This window comes from Chiloscyllium plagiosum, unplaced genomic scaffold (genome assembly GCF_037043375.1).
Source record: "Chiloscyllium plagiosum isolate Xiang-an unplaced genomic scaffold, Cpla_swu_hap1 HiC_scaffold_43, whole genome shotgun sequence".
Lineage (NCBI taxonomy): Eukaryota > Metazoa > Chordata > Chondrichthyes > Orectolobiformes > Hemiscylliidae > Chiloscyllium > Chiloscyllium plagiosum.
The window spans coordinates 11,088,277-11,106,878 of record NW_028270181.1 but is presented as its reverse complement, the minus strand read 5'-3'; the positions used below and the strand labels follow the sequence as shown (position 1 = coordinate 11,106,878).

The 18,602-nt window shown below is 44.3% G+C and overlaps 1 long non-coding RNA gene across 1 annotated transcript; it reads right to left on the bottom strand.

Annotated features, from left to right (window-relative positions):
- Window positions 1–10,828: 10,828 nt before the first annotated feature.
- Window positions 10,829–18,408, bottom strand: LOC148137435 (uncharacterized). The gene is made up of 3 exons (XR_015754227.1): window positions 18,336–18,408; window positions 12,620–12,795; window positions 10,829–10,939 (listed from the first exon to the last, which is right to left on the bottom strand). It is a non-coding gene; the product is annotated as an uncharacterized LOC148137435 (long non-coding RNA).
- Between the last annotated feature and the right edge of the window lie 194 nt (window positions 18,409–18,602).

Genomic DNA, 18,602 nt, shown 5'->3' with positions numbered 1-18,602 from the left:
CAGTCTTTCAAATGAAACAATTTTCACAATCCTTTAACAATGGGTCCTCAAAAACATAATGAAAGCACCTTCATAACAACTGGCAGCCATGCCTTCAGCCATCCAGGCCCAAGCCCTGCCATTCTCTCCTGCTTCTCTACGGCTTTTTGCTTAACTATAAGACATTCCTTAAAGGCTACCTAGTTCTCCAGTCTTTTGGCCTTGCATCCTAATATTACTTTATATGGCTGAGTTAAATTTTCCTTTAAAACACTTCAATGCAGCACCAACAAGATAATTTTATTATGTATAGGTGCCATATAAATTCAAGTTGTTGTAACTATATATCCCTCTCGTCTAATTATTTCTTAATTACGCCTTTGTCTAGCCTTTTCTGTCTGGCCCCACCCAGTATATATGGCAGCAAATTTAAAGAGGTGTTTCTATTAATAGAAACACCTCTTTAAATTTGCTGCCATATATACTCTATGATGGACCTATTCACCCATTCCACTTCTTGAATCTTTCCCCATAGCCCAGCAGTTTTTTTTGAACAGTTATTATTGAATCTGCTTCCTTCACCATTTCAGACAGTGCATTTCACATCACAACAATTCATTCGTAAAAATAAGTCTACTTTTCAGACTGCCTCCCACTCTATTCATAATGTCAGAAAATTACAGTTTCCATAAGTGGGCTCGAATTCCCTGTGAGCTAAAACACACCGTTTCAAGTGTGTTGTAAGCAAGAGTAAAGTATAACTGGTCTACCAATTGCACTTTCATTACTATTGAGCTGGCAGGGTGGTAACCAGATGCATAATTACAAACAAAGAGGGGAGGACATTGAGCAAGCATTGAACAGAAAAGATAAATCACATTACATTGATCAGCAGATCTGCTTTTATTTTCATTATCTTTTCATTTGTGCGTCACTGGCAAGAGCATAATTTATTGACAATCCTTAGTTGCCCTTCAGAACAAGCCACCACAATGTTTTGGAGATACTTCTCCATATCAGTTCAACACAATTGCTAGGCCATTTCAGAGGCCACTTTGCTTTGGATGTGGAGTTACATGTAGATAAGACTGGCAAGAATTGCAGATTTGCTCCTTTAATAGACATTGTTAACGAGATGAAACTTTAGGAAAATCCAGTATGTTGTGATCATACTGAGATTGGCTTTTTTAATTCCAAATTTATTTAATAAAACATACCTGGAAGAGAAATGGCAGCATATCAACTTATAGAGATGTAAAAAGCAAATGTAAGTACAATAAAGCTGAATTAGAAGAGAAGTATATGAAATAGCACTTGTTATGAATTGACTAACATTTTGGTTGGGATTCTTCAAAAGACTTTCAGACTTACGAAATCCAAAAAGGTATGTTTCTGCCCAACTAGCATTTACAGTACCACTGGCACACATCAGTGGGGGCAATATGTCATTAGAAAGTAGAAACATTCACATTCTTATCCCAAGTTAAACGATAAAAGTCAGTGAAGTGTAATGTGTCTATATGTATGTGTAGGTAAATCTGAACAATAGTGTTGCACTGATTTACATATAAGCTGAATTTTCAGAATAAGAAATATTCATGTCTTTGTAGTGTGCTGTCTGGAGATGCCAGCGTTGGTAAGATATCAGTGCATTATTTAGAAAATAAGTTCTGACAATGTCTGACTCTATGATCAACTCTGGGAGCAGCATAGCATTAAGCTGAAGACTAAGATCAAATTCTACCATGTAACAGAATCCTCGGTCTGTGATGGACACCACATCAAAGCTCTCAAACAGCTTCACTAAAGATACTTGACATTCATCACAAGAATTTGATGGGAGGACAAAATTTCAATTAGTGACATCCTTCATTGTGCTGTGCTCAGCAACATTATAATTAGAATTAAGTTATTGTCACGTGTACTCAAGTACAGGGATAGAGGAGTACAATGAGAAGTGTACAAAGTCACCATTCCTGGCACCATCTTAGGTAAACAGGTACCAAAGTACAAAATTTTATGCAAAAAGTAGAAAAATACAGAAATAAGTTAAAAGTTCAACATTCCAGTACTTAGTATAAGATAGAAAAATAAAGTTAAAAGTTCGATATTCTAGTTCTTCTTTAGCCATGGGCCTGCAGATGCTCCATGCTGGGCTTTCCCCGTGAAGGCTTGCATTCTCCAGGAGGGCTCAATTTCTCCCTTATGCTGGGCACGCTGTTCTCTGTGCTAGTGTCAATTTCTCCCCTGCATTGGGCTTGTTCTCTTCCCCGTGTTGGGCTTGATCTTTCCTCCACACTTGGCTCGTTCTCTTCCCCAAGCTGGGTTAGTGGGCGGCACGGTGGCACAGTGGTTAGCACTGCTGCCTCGCAGCGCCAGAGACCCGGGTTCAATTCCCGCCTCAGGCGACTGACTGTGTGGAGTTTGCACGTTGTCTGCGTGGGTTTCCTCCGGGTGCTCCGGTTTCCTCCCACAGTCCAAAGATGTGCAGGTCAGGTGAATTGGCCATGCTAAATTGCCCGTAGTGTTAGGTAAGGGGTAAATGTCGGGGTATGGGTGGGTTACGCTTCGGCGGGTCGGTGTGGACTTGTTGGGCCGAAGGGCCTGTTTCCACACTGTAAAGTAATCTAAATCTTTCCACCATACTGGGCACACTCTCCTCCATGCTGAGCTCAATCTCTCCCCTCGGCTGGGCTCAATCTCCTTGGTGCTGCCATCTCACCACCGACCACAGAGTCCCTCCCAGGCTCACCAGTCACTTTGCCACCAATTACATCTGGACACACCAGCTGGCTCGCTGCCAACCACTCCAGACCTCGACGATGTTGCAATGCCGCTGATCGCTACAGTTCCACCTGGCACACTAGCCACCTCTTCGCAGAGCACCAAAGTTCTGCTCTGGACCCCCAGTTGCTGCCATGCTCCAGACCTCCAACTGTTGCCATGCTCCGGACCCCCAGACGCTGCCATGCTCTGGACCCCCAACTATTGCCACACTCCTGACTCCAGTCGCTGCCATGTTCCAGGCCCCCAGCCACTTCCATGCTCCAGAACCCCAGTCACTGTCTCGCTCCAGACCCCCCCAGTCACTGCAACGCACTAGACCCCCAACCACTGCCATGCTCCACACCTCCAGGGACTGCCTCGCTCTAGGCCCCCAGTCACTGCCTCGCTCCAAACACCAAGTCACTGCCATGCTCCAGACCTCCAGACACTGTCATGGCCCACACCCCCAACCACTGCCATTCTCTGGACCCCAGCCACTGCCTGGCTCCGGAACCCCCAGTCATTGCCACACTCCAGACCCCCAGCCACTGCAATGCTCCAGACCCCCAGCCACTGCAATGCTCCAGACCCCCAGCCACTGCCATGCTCCAGAACCCCCAGGCACTGCCACGCTCCAGACCCCAACCACTGCCATGCACCAGAACCCCCAGCCATGCCACGCTCCAGACCTCCAGCCACTGCCATGCTCCGGAACCCCCAGCCACTGCCTCACTCCAGAACCCCCAGCCACTGCCACGCTCTGGACCCCAGCCACTGCCTCGCTCCAGAACTCCCAGCCACTGCCACGCTGTGGACCCCAGCCACTACCTTGCTCCAGACACACATTCACTGCCACGCTCCATTCCCCCCAGTCACTGCCACGTTCCAGACGCCCAATCACTGCCATGCTCCGGAACCTCTAGTCGCTGCCATGCTCCAGATCCCCATTCACTGCCATGCTTCAGGCCCCCAGTCACTGCCATGCTCCAGGCCCCCAGTCACTGCCATGCTCCAGACCCCCAGTCACTGCCATGCTCCAGGCCCCCAGTCACTGCCATGCTCCAGGCCCACAGTCACTGCCACGCTCCGGAGCCTCCAGTCACTGCCATGCTTCAGACCCCCAGTCACTGCCATGCTCCAGACCCCCAGTCACTGCCACGCTCCAGACCCCCACTCACTGCCACGCTCCAGAGCCTCCAGTCACTGCCATGCTTCAGACCCCCAGTCACTGCCATGCTCCAGACCCCCAGTCACTGCCATGCTCCAGACCCCCATTCATTGCCATGCTCCAGACGCCCAGTCACTGCCATGCTCCAGGCCTCCACTCACTGCCACACTCTGGACCCCAGCCACTGCCACGCTCCGGACCCCAGCCACTGCCTCGCTCCAGAACCCCCAGCCACTGCCATGCTCTGGATCCCGGCCACTGCCTCGCTCCAGACCTCCATTCACTATCACACTCTGTAAGCCCCCAGTCACAGCCACACTCTGGTCCCCAGGCACCACCACGCTCCGGATTCCCCCGTCACTGCCACGCTCCAGACTCCCATTCACTGCCATGCTCCAGGCCCCCAGTCACTGCCACACTCCAGAGCCTCCAATCACTGCCACGTTCAGACCCCCAGTCACTGCCACGCTCCAGACCCCCATTCACTGCCATGCTCCAGGCCTCCACTCACTGCCATGCTCCAGACCCCATTTACTGCCAGCTTCAGACCCCCAGTCACTGCCACGCTCCAGACCCCCATTCACTGCCATGCTCCAGGCCTCCACTCACTGCTACGCTCTGGACCCCAGCCACTGCCTCGCTCCAGAACCCCCAGCCACTGCCATGCTCCGGACCCCAGCCACTGCCTCGCTCCAGAACTCCCAGCCACTGCCATGCTCTGGACCCCGGCCACTGCCTGGTCCAGACCCCCATTCACTGCCACGCTCTGTAAGCCCGCAGTCACTGCCACGCTCTGGTCCCCAGGCACTGCCTCGCTCCAGATCCCCCGTCACTGCCACGCTCCGGATTCCCCAGTCACTGCCACGCTCTGGTCCCCAGGCACTGCCTCGCTCCAGATCCCCCATCACTGCCACGCTCCGGATTCCCCAGTCACTGCCACGCTCTGGTCCCCAGGCACTGCCTCGCTCCAGATCCCCATTCACTGCCACGCTCCAGACTCCCAGTCACTGCCATGCTCCAGACCCCCATTCACTGCCACGCTCCAGATCCCCATTCACTGCCACGCTCCAGACTCCCAGTCACTGCCATGCTCCAGACCCCCATTTACTGCCAGCTTCAGACCCCCAGTCACTATCACGCTCCAGACCCCCATTCACTGCCAGCTTCAGACTCCCAGTCACTGCCACTCTCCAGACCTCTAGCCACTGCCACACTCCGGAGCCTCCAGTCACTGCCATGCTCCAGACCCCATTTACTGCCAGCTTCAGACCCCCAGTCACTGCCACGCTCCAGACCCCTAGTCACTGCCATGCTCCAGGCCTCCACTCACTGCCACGTTCTGGACCCCAGCTACTGCCACGCTCTGGACCCCAGTCGCTGCCACGCTCTGGACCCCTGAACATTGCCATGCTCCGGACACCCAGCTGCTGCCATACTCCTGACCCCCAGCCACTGCCATGCTCCAGACCCCAACCTCTGCCTTGCTCCTGACCCCAATGCCGTTGCCTCCACGACTGAACACTCTCCAGAAGATGAATGTTTTATAAATTTAAAACCTAATGAAAGAGGAAAAGATGAGAAAAGAATAAAAACGAACAGCGTGGACAAGCTCTGGGCCCCAGCCCTCCATTTATCATCTTAACCGATGAGGTCATTGCACCTGCATAGGTAACTAAGAATGTCCAAGCAGATCTGGTAAGGGAACTATCTCACGACAGTTGACATCAAAGTGCTCAGTAAAAATGGTGTAAAGGTACCAAACAAACAGTCTTCCAATCTTCTGTATTGTTGGCCACCTCTCCTTGGAAAATGTTAAAGCCAATTGACCCACTATCAGACATCACGAAGCTGGATGGTAGGGTGAACTATGAGAAGGATGCAGAGATTCTTCTGTGTTATTAAAACATATTACAGTTGAGTGAGTGGGCAAATACATGGCAAAATAAGTATAATGTGAATAAATATGAGGCTCTCCACTTTGGTGACAAATACAAGAGAGCAGATTATTATCTGAATTTCAATAGATTGGGAAGGGGAGGTACAATGAGACCTGGGTGACCTTGTACACTAGTTACTGAAAGTAAGCATGCAGGTACAGTAGCTGGTGAAGAAGATGAATGGTATGTTGGCCTTCATAGCAAGAAGATTGAAGTACAGAAGGAGGATGTCTTGCTGCAATTGTACAAGGACTTGGTGAGACCACACCTAAAGTATTGTGTGAAGTTTCAGTTTCCTTATCTAAGGAAGAATGTTCATGCTATGGAGGGAATGCAAAATTTACTAGGCTGATTCCTGGGGTAGCAGGACTGACATATGAAGCGCGACTGAATTAGTTAGGACTATATTCACTGGAGCTTAGATAAGTTAGGGAGGGTCTAAAAGAAACCTCTAAACTTCTAACAGGACTAGCCTGGCCAAATGTGGTGGGGGATTACTAATCAGTCCAGAACCAGGTGTCATAGCCTAAAGATGTGGGTTAGGATTGAGATGATGAGAATTTTTTTCACCCAGAGAATGGCGAGCCTGGGAAATTCTCTGCCACAGAAAATGATAGAGAACTAAACAATGAATGTTTCCAAATGATTTGGAGATGCCGGTGTTGGACTAGGGTGTACAAAGTTAAAAATCATACAACACCAGGTTATAGTCCAACAGGTTTAATTGGAAGCACTAGCTTTCGGAGCGCCGCTCCTTCATCAGTTGGTTGTGGAGGATACAATTGTAAGGCACAGAATTTATAGCAAAAGTTTACAGTGTGATGTAACTGAAATTATACATTGAAAAATACCTTGATTGTTTGCTGAATCTTTCATCTGTTCGAATACCATGATAGATTCACTTCTTTCATGTGTAAAATGCAAAACTATTTTTTAAAAGTTGCATTCTCAGGTTAACTGTAACAATTGGTGTTAGTGAGACAATATGTTGAAGGTGTTAGCCCCCTGTGTCTCTGTCTGTGCTATGATTTTAGATTGATTCTAATCTAAAAAGTGAGATAACAGAGTTTTACATGAATTCATGCAGTTTTTGAACAAAGTACACTTGCAGAGTTACATTGTACTTTGCTCAAAAACTGCATGAAACACCTCTGTGCTGTTAATGTGTAGGGGGAGCATGAGTAACATCTTGCCGAAAGTCAATAATGAGTTCCTTGGTATTGTCAACATTGAGAGCTAGGTTGTTCTCAGTGCACCATTTTTCCAGGTCTTTCACCTCCCATTTGTAATCTGTTTCGTCGGCACCAGAAATTCGACCAACTATGGTGGTGTCACCGGCGAACTTGTAAATGGCATGAGTCATGGGTATACAGTGAGTACAGTAACAGGCTGAGTACGCATCCCTGGGGGGGGCTCCAATTATCCCTTCCAGAGAAGGATGGAAAATCTAAAACTTTTAACAAATGCAATCAGATTATTATAATTGCCTTGGTAGATCTTTACAGGCTCTATAAATGGCACAAAGCTATTGATGCATTTTTTTTTACAAGTCTATTCAAATGATAAGTTATCCGAAACTTGCCTTTTCAACTTAACTGGGCATTTCTCTCTGATGATGCAACTGACACTCACACAATGACACCTGAATTGATGTGCACCCTGAATGGTCACTCAATATTGGCAGTGGGAACCTTTAATTCGCAAAACGCTTGAGAATGGACTGCAAGGAAAAAACAATTGTTGCAAGTAACCGCATTCTCATTAGAGAAAAACGCCGGCTGTCGCAATACAAATCGAAATGTATGAGCACTTTTGACACATTTGTGTTGTAAAATGTGACATTTATGGCACATTGCAGCCTTAATTGGAGCATCTGCTCCTCTGCACATGCAAAAACAAGCTCTTCCTGTCACTAGTAAGAAAATGATTTGGTATAGACAAGGATTATTTGATTAAGCATGTCTGCAGCTTTATCAATATGGTTGATGTTACTGTTCTGATGAGTACCACAATGAATTTTCACACATCCGCGTGGTTAACAGAGCAATGATTTCTCTAAACATACTCAATGCCTTTCAAAACCATTTGCCAGTATCCATGAATTTGATAAATATTTATACAAACATCAAATTTTTAAACATCTACTTATAGAAGTGGCTCAGTGGCTAGCGCTGCTACCTCACAGCACCAGGGACCTGGGTTTGATTCCAGCTTCGGGTGATGGGCTGGGTGGAGTTTGCACATTCTCCCTGTGTTTGTGTGGTTTTGCTCCAGTTTGTGCAGGTTAGGTGGTTTAGCCATGTTAAATTGTCCATAGTGTCCCGGAATGTGAATTAGCCATAGGAAGTGTAGGGTTACAGGGTAGAGTAAGGGTGGTGCTGTGTGGGATGCTCTTTGGAGGGTCTGTATGGACTTGATGGGCCAAATGGCCTGTTTCCACACTGTAGGGATTCTATGATGCTTATTCTGTTTCTTAGCAGTTGCTGTTTTATTATTAGTTTTATTATTATTGCTCTCTTATAGTATTGTACATGAGTTGTTAAGATTAATTGCAGAGATCTGGTGACGCATGGTTACCAGGCCACGAACAATTGGAGCAGGATGTGCAGGCACGATTCAGTCTCTAGCCATTGGCCTTCTCATTCTATACAATGGACTGCTCCTCCCAAATTCTCCTAACTTGCTGCATCCTTATTTATCTCCAAAGACTTCCTAAATTATGCCTTTTCAGACATGCCTTTCATTAATGCTTCCTTAAAACCTTCTATGTGGAGTGCACTTAAGCAAAAAAAACTTGCATTTATATAGCATCTCTGTGCCTTAGAACAGCCCAAGGCACTTAATCACCATTGAAATACTTTTGGAGTGTCGTTACATAGGAAACACACCAGCCAATTTACTCAAAGCAAGCTCCCACAGATCCCAATGTGGTATGGCCTGGATAATTTGATTTTCAGTAATTATGATTGAAGGACGGAAATTAGCCAGGACATTGATCAAAGCTCCTCTTCTAAATAGCGACCTGGGATGTTCTTTACATCCAGCAGAGGACGCAGGTTTAACATTTCATCTGAAAAAGACACCTCTGGCAATATACCACTCCCTTAATATTCCAATAGAACAGCAACTCTGACCACTTGTTCAGGTCCACTACCTTATTTCTGGCAATTTGAGTGAGGTTGCTAAATTCTGAAAAATCGAGACAGGTTTGTGCTGTAGGGAGTGAATTGACATAGACAAACATTAGATAATGTGCAAGAAAACTGTATTCATTGCTTGAGGCCAGATACTACAATGAAATAATATATGCAAGGCTTCATGATGACAAGGAGAATGGTTGTTTTCCTATCTCCCTTTCTATCTATGCAAAGGCAAAGGTTTGATAAACCTTGCAAGAAATAAACTCTATTTTAGACTACTATAAGAAAATGGCCTGAGTACAAATAGCATCTGACACTTAAATAACATGTATATTTGATTATGATACTGGGCTTAATTGGGGAGCATGTATACATCATCACACTATAGCAAGTTGTGAAGTTGAGTTCAAGGTATCTGATAAGGAATGATCTTGCACCAGGGAAAGATGGTCAAGCAAGCTGTTAATAGACTGATTTCCAGTTAAATCCCACTGATTCTCCAGTGTCCAGGGAAACAGACCAATTATCCTTATCTGGTCTGATGTGGAGGTGCGAGTGGTGGATTGGGGGTGGACATAGTCAGAAGTCACATGACAACAGGTTATAGTCCACCCGGTTGATTTGAAATCACACAAGTGTTTGGAGCATAGCCTCCTCATCAGGTAGGAATTCAAATCTCACAGCTGATTGTAACTTTCCTCTGCAGTAATCTAGCACGTCTCTCAGTTACAAAACAAATTGGTGATGGTTAAGGCATGCTACTGTCTTTAAAGGAACAGCAGGGATGGACATTATCATGACTTTCCCAATACAGACTGCATCTGAAGAATAAATAGACCATTATTCAATGGGTGGCTTCACTTAGTTTCAATTTAGATTTAGATTTAGATTTATTTTCACATATTTGGGTGGCACGGTGGCACAGTGGTTAGCACTGCTGCCTCATAGCTCCAGAGACCTGGGTTCAATTCCCGCCTCAGGCGACTGACTGTGTGGAGTTTGCACATTCTCCCCGTGTCTGCGTGGGTTTCCTCCGGGTGCTCCGGTTTCCTCCCACAGTCACAAAGATGTGCAGGTCAGGTGAATTGGCCATGCTAAATTGCCCGTAGTGTTAGGTAAAGGGTAAATGTAGGGGGTATGGGTGGGTTGCGCTTCGGCGGGTCGGTGTGGACTTGTTGGGCCGAAGGGCCTGTTTCCACACTGTAAGTAATCTAATCTAATCTAATATAAAAACAGTGAGAAGTATTTTTGTGTGTTAATTGCTCCAGCACCACCTTGAAACATTGAATGTATTACAAGATTTTACTGCAATAGAGTTCATCTTTTGACATCCTCTGAAAATCTATCTATTTCTGTTTTACCAGATTTACTAGCTCCCTCCAATTTGTGAGGAGATATAGACTCAAAAACAACCATTAGGTCAGTACAGTAAGAACAAATTTTTGAGGAAGCTTTTCACTCATATCATTGGAACATAAAATTCGTTATTACATCTGTTGAGTGAGGTAGAGATTAGTGGAGATGTTTTACAGTTAATTTGTGGAGTCTAAGTTGCTCTGGCAACATGCACATTATATTCTGGAGCTATTAATAGCGGTGGTAGAGGCTCCAACATTCTCTTCATCACATGGCTGACCAGGACTCACCTGCTCCTCTCGTGCGTCATTGGCATGTGTTAAAAGGATTTGCAGCTTGATAAATCAATCTGCTAGGCTGAGATATGAATGCCCCAAGGTGGAGCTTGAACGTGGAGCCTCTGACTCAGAGGCAGGGACACTACCCTCTATGTCCTAGGTACTAGTACATCATTAAAAAGAGAATTGGAGAGAATTTGTACAAGAAATATAACAGTGAAACAAGTAAATATGCTTGGCTTTGAAAAGCTCTAGTTGAAAGGCAATGCAGGTTTCCTTCTATGTTGTTGGCTTGGTGATTGTATAATCTCAGTCCTACAGGAGAAGCAAAATAAAAGTCTAATTAGAAAATAATATGTTATATATGTTATATGTTTTAAGTTAATAATATGGCAGCACATGAGTATGAATTGAGTGAAAGGTGCCAATTGTGAATATCCATTGTCACAAAGCTGGTCCTTTTTCTACAAGCTGTTCCTTTTCTTAAGGACACTGTGTCCTTGGTTTTTCTCAGAGCAGTCTGGGCTCCGAATCGGCTAAAGTGGTACAGAGATGAAATGGTGTTGGGAGCCTTTTTGTTTATACGTAAACACTTGAAGTTTTAGGCCACAGCTTTTATGTTTTAGAAGTAACCTATATAAGTCAAGGGGGCGTGGCCAGATCTCCAGCTGAGCAGGTCATTTCAGCAGAGGGCTGTGTGGAAATAGGCTGCTCAACTGTCTCTCCTTCTGCCCTTCTAACTTCGACCTGTAAGCCTTTGTTTCATTTTTGTTCTGTGTTTAAAGGGTTTCTTTATTGAGACTGTTGAGCACATTTGGAACAGCATAATTAAGTCTAGCTTGGACAGACTGAGTTCTGTGGGTATTCTATATTCTGTTCTTTGCTTTTCATTATGTAATTTTGTGAATAATTTTTTGTCTGTTTTAAAACCTGGTAGTCAACCTAGTTAACTTACTCTGGGTAATTTTCACTGTACGCTAACCAAAACAAATAGCAAAGTTATGGTCTGGACTGTTTGCTTAAGAATGTTTTGAGTGGTCTGGCCTAGGTCCATAACACCATCTTATAGTTACTTTAATCAATCTTTTGGATATGTTATCATGCACCCCCAGAACAGCGTAGGGACTTGAACCCAGATCTTCTGATCCAGAGATAGGGACACGACCACTACACCTCAAGACACTAAAGCATCTAACTTATATCTAGATAATTTTAATCAACTTATTCAGTTATGTTATGTCATACCTCCAATGCAGGTGGGACTTTGACATGGCTTTCTACCCCAAAGATAGGTTCACTACCATTGCATCACAAAAGCACCCAATGTCTGTCCTATGTTTGGTCGGATTTTATCAACATCAAAAAGGGTTATTGACTCACACAGTCCACAAGATGGCACCATTTACATTTTATGCAGCTTTTCAATGAAACAACAAGACAATCTCAAAGAATCCATCTATCAGCTCAAAATGCCATATTATTTTTCTGCACTGTGTATTTAGATACACATTGCATGGAGACTTCATTAAAATAAATCCTCCAGAAGCTAAACATGTCTATAGGATAGTATCAATAAAAATACAAACCAATTAGCTCCATCACAACCTGTGATAATTGAATCTGACCAAAACTGAAAATGTAATTTACTAGAGATAGGATACCTGATGACAGATATTTGAAATACAGCTTTTCAAAGGCAACAATATTATATTGCACAGATAATGTAACTAACGTATTCACAAGTTATTTGTTGGTTCCCGAAAGATAAGCTTGGCTAACAAATCAATAGATGAGCTTAAGCAATTATACAATGCTTTAATTAACCATGGATGAATAACATGGAACAATTCAAATAAGGAGCAGACAGGCACACAGTACATCTGAACAATACGCAAATCCTTCAATATTACTGGGTATTTAGAAGAAAAATTACAAAGGCAAGTCAATGTACTTTTGTGTATCCTTTCCTTTAGCTTGAGTTAACAGTGGACTTACCAGGCATATGGTTTATTCAGTTTGTCAGACTGGCCTCCAACCTGAGGATTTCTATGTATCCATGGCATCTGTAAACACCTCTTTTGAAGTTATTTATATTCCATTTCCTTAGTCTTTCCAGGAGACGTATGACTTACGACCAAAAGGATACACAGTGAACCTCTGCTAATGCTTCTCTAAGACAAAATTTAGAATATGAAAAACAACATCCATTAGGATATAATAAATCAAAGGTCTGAAACAAAACAGAAGTTCTTGGAGAAATCCCTGAGGATATTACATGGTGGTGCAGAGAGGTGGTGGTGTACAGTGTGGATGTTTAGGGTGGTCAAGCAGGTTTCTTTAGTCTGTTGATAGTTTTGAAAGTTATTGCAGCTGCACCAAATAGCAGTACATGTTGATGGCAGAGACTTCAGTGATTTTAATTCCATCATTGTGAAGTTGAATTGTTTAGATTCTCCCTTGTTAGAGTTGGTCATTTCCTATCGCTTGTGTGATGTGCATCTTATTTGCCTTCTATTGGCCCAAGCCTGCATTTTGCCCAAATCTTTTTGCTTGTGGGTGTGGACCACTTCATTATACATGGAGCTGAACACTGTGCAATCATATACAAATAGCTCCATCTCTGACCTTATAATAGAGGGAAGGGCATTGATGAAGCAACTGAAAATAATTGGCACAGGATCCTGACAAAGTCCTACAGTCAACATTAAGTTCAGTTTTATCAGGGCCCATTAGTGCAGCACTCAATTCAATTCTGACTTGATGGCAAGAACAATCATTTTCATCACACTTTTGGAATTCAGATTTCCCAACCATCTTTGACCAAGGCAGTAATGAGGTGTGGAGCTGATCCTTTCTGCAGCCTCCCTGTTTCCTCAACACTACTGCTTCTCCACCAACCTTTGTGTCACCTGCAAATTTAGCAACATTACCCTCAGTTCCTTCATCCCGTTAATGTATAACATGAACAGTTGTGGTCCCAACTCCGACCCCTGCTGAACTCCACTAGTGACCACTGCTATCCTGAAAAAGATGCCTTTGTTCCTGCTGTCTGACTTCTGCCAGTCAGTCAATCCTTTCTCCACCCCAGTACCTTGTTGATTCTGGGTAATCCAAGATGGAGGACGGAAAACATTTCTGGCTGTAACAGCTGCTCCTTTTTTGAGGTATTTTAGGTGCTGGTGGTGATTTCCTCGAATTCCAGGAGCAGCAATTACTGTTTCATATGCTGTTGCATTGTTTTGGAACTTTTGGAAAAAAAAAGTCAAAACATCAGCAGTTTTAAAAGGGAGAAGAACAGACAAAGGAAGCACATGGTGAGGACAGTGCAGGAGAGAGAGAGAGAGAACCTGCACAGCTACTGCCTTTGTTGTCTTGAATTCATGTATCGCTGGACGTCAGAGTGCATCTGGGAAAATTAACAAACAATGAAATTCACAACTAATCTTGGAGGAACCTGTTTGGGTGAAGTTCACAACACAGAATCAGTTAAGTCAATCGTTGTTTTAAGTGTGTCCAGCAGAAAGGCTGCAGTAGTGAGTAGAGTGGGTTCTTTCTTGATCATATGTTTTTGGAGATATATCTCTTGATTAAACTTAAAATATAAGCAAAAACTATTAATTTAACCTGGGGCAGTGTTTTGTAGAGGAATAAGACGGTGTTATTTTCTGGGTCTGTAGATTGTGCAAGAGCAAAAATGGCCTTTAGTACATGATACATACTTCTTGTCAGATGTAGGAGTTTAAAGAGAGTTTAAGGGTTATTGCGGATTATATCTGCCATAAATGCTGTTGGATGCAAATCTTATCATGTCGAATGGCTCGGTTAGAGAGACAGTTAGAAGCAACGAGGAATTTGCAACAGCAACAGTGTGTGATGGATGGCAGTTATAGGAAGGGGGGAAAGTCTCAGATACAGTCACAAAGATGGGTTAACTCCAGGAAAGGTAAGAGAGGTAGGCACCTAGTGCAGGAGTCTTTTGTGGATATACCCATTTCAAACAGGTATGCTGTTTTGGAAAATGTAGGGGGTGATGGATTCTCAGGGGAACGTAGCATGAACAGCCAAGTTGCTGGTATTGAGACTGGCTCTAATGCAACGAGGGGTATGTCGGCTTCCAAGAGATCAATTGTGTTAGGGGATTCTGTAGTCCGAGGTACAGACAGACATTTCTGTGGCCAGCAGTGAAAAAGTAGAATGGTGTGTTGCTTCCCTAGTGCCAGGATCAAGAATGTCTCAGAGAGGGTGCAGAATGTTCTCACGGGGGAGAAGAGCCAGCAAGAGGTCATTGTACACATTGGAACCAACGACATAGGAAGGGAAAAGGTTGAGATTCTGAAGGGAAATTACAGAGAGTTAGGCAGAAATTTAAAAAGTAGGCACACGAGAGTAGTAATATCTGGATTACTCCCAGTGCTACAAACTAGTGAGGGCAGGAATAGGAGGATAGAGCAGATGACTGCATGGCTGAGGAGCTGGTGTATGGGAGAAGGATTCACATTTTTGGATCATTGGAATCTCTTTTGGTGTAGAAGGACGGATTGTACCTAAATTGGAAGGGGACTAATATACTGGCAGGGAAATTTGCTAGAACTAAGGTTGGTGGGGGTGGGGGGGGATCCCAGGGAGATAGTGAGGAAAAAGATCAATCTGAGACTGGTACAGTTGAGAACAGAAGCAAGTCAAACAGTCAGGGCAAGCAGGGACAAGGTAGGACGAATAAATTAAACTGCATTTATTTCAATGCAAGGGGACTAATAGGGAAGGCAGCTGAACTCAGGGCATGGTTAGGAACATGGGACTGGGATATCATAGCAATTACAGAAACATGGCTCAGGGATGGGCAGAACTGGCAGCTTAATGTTCCAGGATACAAATGCTACAGGAAGGATAGAAAGGGAGGCAAGAGAGGAGGGAGAGTGGCATTTTTGATAAGGGATAGAATTACAGCTGTGCTGAGGGAGGATATTCCTGGAAATACATCCAGGGAAGTTATTTGGGTGGAACTGAGAAATAAGAAAGGGATGATCACATTATTGGGATTGTATTATAGACCCCCTAATATTCAGAGGGAAATTGAGAAACAAACTTGTAAGGAGATCTCAGCTGTCTGTAAGAATAATAGGGTGGTTATAGTAGGGGATTTTAACTTTCCAAACACAGACTGGGACTGCCATAGTGTTAAAGGTTCAGATGGAGAGGAATTTCTTAAGTGTGTACAAGACAATTTTCTGATTCAGTATGTGGATGTACCTACTAGAGAAGGTGCAAACCTGACCTACTCTTGGGAAATAAGGCAGGGCAGGTGACTGAGGTATCAGTGAGGGAGCACTTTGGGGCTAGCGACCATAATTCTATTAGTTTTAAAATAGTGATGGAAAAGGATAGATCAGATCTAAAAGTTGAAGTTCTAAATTGGAGAAAGGCCAATTTTGACGGTATTAGGCAAGAACTTTCGAAAGCTGATTGGGGGCAGATGTTCGCAGGTAAACGGACGGCTGGGAAATGGGAAGCCTTCAGAAATGAGAAAATGAGAATCCAGAGAAAGTACATTCCTGTCAGGGTGAAAGAAAAGGCTGGTAGGTATTGGGAACTTATACACTTAATGGATGACTAAAGAAATTGAGGGTTTGGTTAAGAAAAAGAAGGAAGCATATGTAAGGTATAGACAGGATAGATTGAGTGAATCCTTAGAAGAGTATAAAGGGAGTAGGAGTATACTTAAGAGGGAAATCAGGAGGGCAAAAAGGGGACATGAGATGGCTTTGGCAAATAGAATTAAGGAGAATCTGAAGGCTTTTTTTACAAATACATTAAGGACAAAAGGGTAACTGGGGAGAAAATAGGGCCCCTCAAAGACCAGCAAGGTGGCCTTTGTGTGGAGCCACCAAAAATGGGGGAGATACTAAATGAGTACTTTGCATCAGTATTTACTGTGGAAAAGGATATGGAAGATATAGTGTGTAGGGAAATAGATGGTGACATCTTGCAAATTGTCCAGATTCCAGAGAAGGAAGTGCTGGATGTCTTGAAACGGATAAAGGTGGATAAATCCCCAGGACCTGATCAGGTGTACCCGAGAACTCTGTGGGAAGCTAGAGAGAAGTGATTGCTGGGCCTCTTGCTGAGATATTTGTATCATCAATCGTCACAGGTGAGGTGCCAGAAGACTGGAGGTTGGCTAACGTGGTGCCACTGTTTAAGAAGGGTGGTAGGGACAAGCCAGGGAACTATAGACCAGTGAGCCTGACATTGCTGGTGGGCAAATTGTTGGAGGGAATCCTGAGGGACAGGATGTACACGTATATGTAAAGATTAGGACTGATTAGGGACAGTCAACATGCTTTGTGCATGGGAAATCATGTCTCACAAACTTGATTGAGTTTTTTGAAGAAGTAACAAAGAGGATTGATGAGTGCAGAACGGTAGATATGATCTATATGGACTTCAGTAAGGCGTTCGACAAGGTTCCCCATAGGAAACTGATTAGCAAGGTTAGATCTCATGGAATATAGGGAGAACTCGCCATTTGGATACAGAACTGGCTCAAAGGTAGAAGACAGAGGGTGGTGGTGGAGGGATTTTTTCAGACTGGAGGCCTGTGGCCAGTGGAGTGCCACAAGAATCGAAGAGGGTTACCTCAGATTACAACAGGATCTGGACCAGATGGGACAATGGGCAGAGAAGTGGCAGGTGGAGTTTAATTCTGATAAATGCGAGGTGCTGCATTTTGGGAAAGCAAATCTTAGCAGGACTTATACACTTAATGGTAAGGTCCTAGGGAGTGTTGCTGAACAAAGAGACCTTGGAGTGCAGGTTCATAGCTTCTTGAAAGTGGAGTTGCAGGTAGACAGGATAGTGAAGAAGGCGTTTGTTATGCTTTCTTTTTTTGGCCAGAGTATTGAGCACAGGAGTTAGGAGGTCATGTTACAGCTGTACAGGACATTGGTTAGGCCAATGTTGGAATAATGTGTGCAATTCTGGTCTCCTTCCTATCGGAAAGATGTTGTGAAACTTGAAAGGGTTCAGAAAAGATTTACAAGGATGTTGCCAGGGTTGGAGGATTTGAGCTATAAGGAGAGACTGAACAGGCTGGGGCTGTTTTCCCTGGAGCGTCGGAGGCTGAGAGGTGACCTTATATACGGGTATGGAATGAGCTGCCAGAGGAAGTGGTGGAGGCTGGTACAATTGCAACATTTAAGAGGCATTTGGATGAGTATATGAATAGGTAGGGTTTGGAGGGATGTGGGCCAGATGCTGGCAGGTGGGACTAGATTGCATTGGGGTATCTGGTCGGCATGGACAGGTTGAACCGAAGGGCCTGTTTCTATGCTGTACACCTCTATGACTCTATGACTCTATAATGAAATGAGATCTTATTTAGCAGCCTCCTGTGCAGCTCCTTGTCAAAGGCTTCAGGGGACATGATCTATTTGGATTTCCAGAAGATACTGTAAAGTATTGGGACCACAACTATTCATGTTATGTATTAATAATCTGGACAAAGGAGATAAGGGGCTTATTGCTAACTTTGCAAATGACACAAAGATAGGTGGTTAGACAACTTATTTAAAATTATGTTGGCTGAGAGACAAATGTTGGTCAGTACACAGGAAAAATTTCCCATGCTCATGTTCAGAAAGTGCTATCAGAACATTCATGCCTTGAGAGAACCGAAGCACCCTAATTGTAGTGCCCTTACCTTGTGACTTACCTTTGTGCTGCTTTTGGCAATTTGGCTTTCAGAGAGATAAGGTTGCCCATTCAATTCCTGGCCTGCATTAGAAGATTGTAGCTGGAATAGCAACAAGGAATTGTTATAAGTAATCTCAGTGTGTCATCAATCTCTGGGTAAGAAATTAACAAGCCTTACTGCTGTGAATCACGATCCATAACACTAGATGGAAAGTGCATGTGAGGGTAATGGGTGGGTAATGTTCCCACTCGGAAAAGAAAGCTGAGAGATGATGTGATTGTGGTT